Genomic DNA, 7,665 nt, shown 5'->3' with positions numbered 1-7,665 from the left:
TTCTTCCCTTTCATCACTTTAAATATGTCCTGCCACTCCCTTCTGGCTTGCAGAGTGTCTGCTGAAGGATCAGCTGTTAACCTTATGGGGATTTCCTTGTATGGTATTTGTTGCTTTTCCCTTGCTGCTTTTAATTCTTTTTTCTTTGTTTTTAATTTTTGACAGTTTGGTTAATATGTGTCTTGGTGTATTTCTCCTTGGATTTATCCTGTATGGGACTGTCTGTGCTTCCTGGACTTGATTAACTATTTCCTTTCCCATATTAGGGAAGTTTTCAACTATAATCTCTTCAAATGTTTTCTCAGTCCCTTTCTTTTTCTCTTCTTCTTCTGGGACCCCTATAATTTGAATGTTGGTGCATTTAATGTTGTCCCAGAGGCCTCTGAGACTGTCCTCAATTCTTTTCATTCTTTATTCTGCTCTCCAATAGTTATTTTCACTATTTTATCTTCCAGGTCACTTATCTGTTCTTCTGCCTCAGTTATTCTGCTATTGATTCCTTCTAGAGAATTTTTTATTTCATTTATTGCATTGTTCATCATTGTTTGTTTGCTCTTTAGTTCTTCTAGTTCCTTGTTAAACGTTTCTTGTATTTTCTCCATTCTATTTCCAAGATTTTGGATCATCTTTACTACCATTACTCTGAATTCTTTTTCAGGTAGACTGCCTATTTCCTCTTCATTTGTTAGGTCTGGTGGGTTTTTACCTTGCTCCTTCATCTGCTGTGTGTTTCTCTGTCTTTTCATTTTGCTTAACTTACTGTGTTTGGGGTTTCCTTTTCACAGGCTGTAGGTTCATAGTTCCTGTTGTTTTTGGTGTCTGCCCCCAGTGGCTAAGGTTGGTTCAGTGGGTTGTGTAGACTTCCTGGTGGAGGGCACTAGTGTCTGTGTTCTGGAGGATGAGGCTGGATCTTGTCTTTCTGGTGAGCAGGACCACGTCCAGTGGTGTATTTTGGGGTATCTGTGACCTTATTATGATTTTAGGCAGCCTCTCTGCTAATGGGTGGGATTGTGTTCCTGTCTTGCTAGTTGTTTGGCATAGGGTGTCTTGCACTGTAGCCTGCTGGTTGTTTAGTTGAGCTGGGTCTTAGCATTGAGATGCAGAACTCTGGGAGAGCTTTCTCCATTTAATATTACATGGAGCTGGGAGGTCTCTTGTGGACCAATGTCCTGAACTCGGCTCTCCCACCTCAGAGGCACAGGCCTGACACCCAGCCAGAACACCAAGACCCTGTCAGCCACACTGCTCAGGAGAAAAGGGAGAAAAAAAAGAAAGAAAGAAAGAAAAAATTAAAATAAAGTTATTAAAATAAAAAATAATTATTAAAAAATAAGAAAGAAGAGAGCAACCAAACCAAAAAACAAATCCACCAATTTTAACAAGCGTTAAAACTATACTAAAAACACAAACCAAAAAAAACGGACAGACAGAACCCTAGGGCAAATGGTAAAAGCAAAGCTATACAGACAAAATCACACACAGAAGCATACACACTCACAAAAAGAGAAAAAGGAAAAAATATATATGTATCGTTGGTCCCACAGTCCACCTCCTCAATTTGGGATGATTCGTTGTCTATTCATGTATTCCCCAGATGCAGGGTACATCAAGTTGATTGTGGAGATTTAATTTGCTGCTCCTGAGGCTGCTGGGCGGCATTTCCCTTTCTCTTCTTTGTTTGCACAGCTCCCAGGGTTCAGCTTTGGATTTGGACCCACCTCTGCGTGTAGGTCGCTGGAGGGCGCCTGCTTTCGCTCAGACAGGACGGGGTTAAAGGAGCAGCTGATTCGGCAGTTCTGGCTCACTCAGGCAGCGGGGGAGGGAGGGGTACGTATGTCGGTCGAGCCTTCGGCGGCAGAGGCCAGCGTGAGGTTCCACCAGCCTGAGGCGCGCCGTGCGTTCTTCCGGGGGGAATTGTCCCTGGATCACGGGACCCTGGCAGTGGCGGGCTGCACAGGCTCCCGGGAGGGGAGGTGTCAAGAGTGACCTGTGCTCGCACACAGGCTTCTTGGTGGCAGCAGCAGCAGCCTTAGCGTCCCATGTCCGTCTCTGAGGTCCGCGCTTTTAGCCGCGGCTCGCCCCCGTCTCTGGAGCTCCTTTAAGCAGCGCTCTTAATCCCCTCTCCTCGTGCACCAGGAAACAAAGAGGGAAGAAAAAGTCTCTTACCTCTTCAGCAGCTCCAGACCTTTTCCCAGACTCCTTCCCGGCTAGCCGTGGCGCACTAACCCCTTCAGTCTGTGTTCACGCCGCCAACCCCAGCCCTCTCCTGGCACTCGCACCAAAGCCCAAGCCTCAGCTCGCAGCCCCGCCCGCCCCGGCGGGTGAGCAGACAAGCCTCTCGGGCTGGTGAGTGCCGGTCGGCACCGATCCTCCGTGCGGGAATCTCTCCGCTTTGCCTCCCACACCCGTTGCTGTGCTCTTCTCCGCGGCTTCGAAGCTTTCCCCCGCCGCCACCCGCAGTCTCCGACCACGAAGGGGCTTCCTAGTGTGTGGAAAGCTTTCCTCATTCACGGCTCCCTCCCACTGGTGCACGTCCCGTCCCTATCCTTTTGTCTCTGTTTATTTTTTTCTTTTTCCCTACCCAGGTACGTGGGGGTTTTCTTACCTTTTGGGAGGTCTGAGGTCTTCTGCCAGCGTTCAGTAGGTGTTCTGTAGGAGTTGTTCCACGTGTGGATTTATTTCTGATGTATCTGTGGGGAGGACGGTGATCTCCGCATCCCACTCCTCCGCCATCTTGAAGGTCTTCCTGTCCCATAAGATTTTGATGCAGTACATCTAGTATGAGGCCCCCAATTTTTCATTTATGCCAAGCAATTTAGGTGATTCTCATGTAGTATCATACTTTTTAAATGTTAGTTTAAAATGTGATATATAACTCAGAAAATATAATAAAAGAAGCAACAGGGAATTAACATGATACACTAGAAAATACTTAGAACAAGAAAGCAATAATGGAGGAATAGAGGAATGAAAAAAACCTAAGATATCTAGAAAATGGCAGGCATGAATATTATCAGTAATTACAGTAAATGTAAATGAATAAAACACTCCAATCAAAGGGGATATATTGGCAGAATAATACTTGGAGACTTGAGTCGATTTTTAAAAATTATCCAACAACATGCTATTAGAGACACACCTTAGATTTCGACACAAATGGATTGAAATTAAAAGATGGAAAAAGGAGTACCATTCAAATAGTAACTAAAAGAGAGCTGCAGGGCTTCCCTGGTGGCGCAGTGGTTGAGAGTCTGCCTGCTGATGCAGGGGACACGGGTTCGTGCCCCGGTCCGGGAAGATCCCACATGCCGCGGAGCGGCTGGGCCCGTGAGCCATGTCTGCTGAGCTTGTGCGTCCGGAGCCTGTGCTCCGCAACGGGAGAGGCCACGACAGTGAGAGGCCCGTGTACCGCAAAAAAAAAAAGAGAGCTGCAGTAGCTATACCGATATCAGGCATAATAGATTTCAAGACGATTATTATTATTAGAGACCAAAAAAGGACATTTCATAATGAAAAAATGATCAATTCATCAAGACGTAATAATTATAAACATATATGCATGCACCTAATAACACAGCCCCAAAATACATGAAGCAAAAACCAACAAAATTGAAGGGAGAAAGAGACAATTCAACTATAATAGTACTTGGAGGTTTAAACCAACCCTCAGACCCCATAATCCCTCCCTCATGTAGACAACATAATATGGCTCAATAAACTAATTATCTCAAGTCAGGTCTGAATCAGCTCCTTGAGCCCTTTGTGCCAAGGTTGTCTCCATGTTTAAGTCCACAGTGTACTCTTGGACATCATATGGTGGGTTCCATTACCTCACTCACATCATTAACATCTATACTTTTTAAAGGATAAATTTTGAAGATTGAAAATTTAAATGATAGGCATTTAGAAACAAATGCATTTTTTAAAAATGTAAGCAGCTTTTCACTCGCTACCCAACAGTTATTCAATGATATCCACTGTCTCTTTGAATTTTCTGTTAACATCGTTCAATCAAATTCAGGAGCAGTTCTATACTGTGGCTTTATGCAATTCAGAGAGTGTGATTCACACACTGTATCTTCTCAGGCTGGTCACTGTTAGCTTTTACATGAGTTTTCCTGGTGTCCCAACCAGTTTTATCTTTCTATTTCTATATGAAATGCTCAGTTATAAATTTATATCTGAAAATTTATCCACCACTTTAAGTTTTTTCTTTGAACTAAAAAAAAGCTTCAGGCTAATATAAATTCCTTATACAAAGGAAATTTTGAGGACAGTTAGTTGTAACTGTAAATCCCTTTATTAATAGGTAAGCATTACACATTATGCAGCATTTTTTATAATTTACTTTATATTTCTATTCCTTTGTCATGATTCTCTCTCACTGAATATGTTTCTTATTCTCTGAACTCAATTCCTCCACTTCTTTTGCTAGCTGTTTTCTGTCGCTTACCTCGATATTAGTACTGCCCTAAATTCCATCCTTGGCTCACTTTTCTCTTTATTTTACCTTTTATAACTAGGAAATCTAACCCTTTCTTACAGTATTACAGATCTATTAGCCAATTATTCCCAAATCTCTATCCCTTTCCTAGAAAGTTCTTCTATGTTCCAGTCTTTATTTCCACATTCTTAGTATGTAGTCCCTTGGCATATCCCACAGGCATCCATTTAAAGATCTCCCCACAATACTCAAATCCAATCTCCCTGATCACTTTCCAGCAAATCTTCCTGTACTATTCATTGCCTCAATTAATGCAACACTATTTACTCCTCAGCTGAATCATCCTTGATCTTCCCTCTTCCTATTTCCTGCATCTCATTTCCCCTCAAATACCATCAACTTTGCCTCCAAGATCCCTCAAACCATTTGTGATGGATTAAAAATGGACACAAATTATTTACCACTCCTCTCATCGTCACTGGATTTGGCCGTGTAATTTGATTTGGCCTATGGGACATTAGTAAATGTGACACAAATAGAGGCTTCACGAGCATTTGTATCTTTTGGCTTCTCTTCTTGGAACTCTGTCCTGAGGCCATCATGATGTTAAGAAGTCAGTCTCACCTCGAGAAGGAAGAGAGGAGCCACGTGGAGGACAGGAGCGATTCCTTTAACGAGCACCAACAGCCAGACATATGTGTGAGTTCATCTTGAGCCATGCAGGATTTCCAGCCATAATCTGATTGCAAGCACAGGAATGTGCCCCAGCAAGATAAGCAGTAGAAGGATCCAGCCAACTCATATATTGATAAGAAATAATACATCGTTCTTTGTTGTAGCCACTCAGTTTGAGGTGGCTCCTTAGGCAACAATAGTTAACAGAAACATCATCCCTTTCTCTCTGTGTTGATGGCCCTGCCTGAGGCTCATCAAGTCTCTTCTGGATTTTGGAAGTAGCAAGATAACCAATCTCCCTAACTCCTATATTTCTTCTTCCAATTTATCCAAAACCACCATCTTTAGTACATTCACATATAATCATATCATTCTTATACTATACGTGGAAACTTTCAATAACCACACTGCTATGAGTAACAGCTAAACTCTTTAGTATATCCTTAATGCCCTTTATATTTTCTACCCAACTTATGCTTCCAAACTTACTTCTCACCACATCCACCTTCCTGTACTGCTATAGGATTTTGCACATTTTTATTACAGCTTTTACCATCTTTTTATGTAACAGTTATGTATTTAAGCATGTTCCACCATCCGTAGTAACTATAGGTGACCACAGTACCTCAAACACAATAGATGTTAAATTATCACTTATTGAATGAATACTTTACCATGATCATAAAACTTGGTTTTACTTTCTTTTATTTGAATTTCAGTTGAAAACAATGCAGCTTTATGTCCATTTTACTGATGAGGAAACAGATTCATAAAAGTTAGGAGCCCCGCTCAGGTCAGAGTACTAGAGCCTTTAATAAAAGTGTTATCTGACTCCTTGCAGAGTATGCTTTGCCCTAATTAACTACTCTGTATCTTCAAAAACACTATGTATTTGCATATTTTGAAAATGAAAATTTAAATACTGTACCAAAGTCAGGCTGTCAGTGCTTTATAATTCCATATGACTATTCTTTGATTCCATGTTATAAATGTACAGTGAATTCCTTTCCTTTGGTTGAATGTAAAGTTGTATGGTAAGAAAATCTTTAATTAATGTTTTTCATTATGGTCAGCCTTTAAATAACCCAACCTCTTTTTCCAGTATCTTCAGAGAAAGCTTATCATTCCAGTAGGGTCAGCTTAGTAAAATCAACATGTTTAATCTTCATGTGTAATAGTTGGCTGAAAGCCAATGGAATTAAAAAGGCAGGTGTGAGCAAGGAAGAAAACAGGCAAGTGTAGACGAGCACAAGGGTAAAACACCCCTTTAATAGATGCAGGAGAAAATGTACTGTATTCTGTAGGGAATGAACAATTCTGATGGGTTGAACAAGTCACTGATTGCTTCTCCCACTTACCTGATTGTGACCTTGGGTATTTTACTTCATTTCTGAGTCTTGATTAACTTGTCTGAAAAATAAAAGTAATTATGCCTGACAAGTTTGTTGGGGGTTTAGCTGAAATATTATACATACAGCACATTGAACAATGTCTGGCATATAGCAAGCTAGCAATAAATTGTAATAATTATATTGCTGTTATGTTAGACAGTAAATTTTTTTAGGTTAAATAGAATAATTGCTCATGATCAATACTAGAGTGTTGAAATACTCCCAAATCAAAGCTATTTTGTTACCTGTGATAATATTTTATTTACAATGTTAGTGTTATCCTAAGTAAAGACTAGGAGGAAGATATTGGCCAGAATGTATAGAATATGCAATCCCATGGCAAGGTGAATGAGACACTATGATTAATTTGGACAATACCAGTTCACACTCTCAAGGGATTTGACCACTCAGATATCACTGGAAAAACTGGGATTCTATTAGCACTGGGGAAATAGCTGGTGGGTAGTCAACCGATGGTGTCTACCACAGTTGTCTTCACATCTTTTCTCTACTTCCTCATCTTTCACTCTTCAATCCACTCCAGTCTGATATCTGTCCCTCTTGTTCTTGAAGTCACCTCCTGAAGGTCATGGACTCGCATGCCCTCAAATTTAATCAATATTTTTTCGCTCTGGTCTTATTTGACTGCTCAGTAACACATAACACAGTCAGTTGTTTCCTCCTTCTAGAAATGCTTTTTTCTTGGTCTATGTGATACAAAACTTTACTGATTTTCTTACCTAGCATCTCCCTCCCTCTCTTTAGATAACTCTTCCTCTTCCACTCGACTTAATGTGACTCAGAGCTTTTATTTTTTTCTCCCTACCATCTATATGCCAGTAACTCCCGAATCATCTCTAGCCTACACTTAGAGACCTACATATTTAAATGCTTACTTGACCCCGTCAACTGATCGTCCCCATGGCATAACAAAATTGACATTCCAGACTTGAGTTTTTTATTTTCTCCCAAAATTGTTATCCTCCAGACTTACGTGATTTCAATAAATGACACTATCACCTCCCCACACCCATTTGCTTAAGCCCCAAATCTGGGCACATCTTGCCATATGTCTCTCTTACCTCCATATTCAATATATTACTGAGCCTCAGTGATTCTACTACCCTCAAAACACCCTGAATCCATCCATTACTC

The sequence above is a fragment of the Phocoena sinus genome, chromosome 21 (genome assembly GCF_008692025.1).
Source record: "Phocoena sinus isolate mPhoSin1 chromosome 21, mPhoSin1.pri, whole genome shotgun sequence".
NCBI classification, from domain to species: domain Eukaryota; kingdom Metazoa; phylum Chordata; class Mammalia; order Artiodactyla; family Phocoenidae; genus Phocoena; species Phocoena sinus.
Note: the sequence above shows the minus strand (reverse complement) of the source record.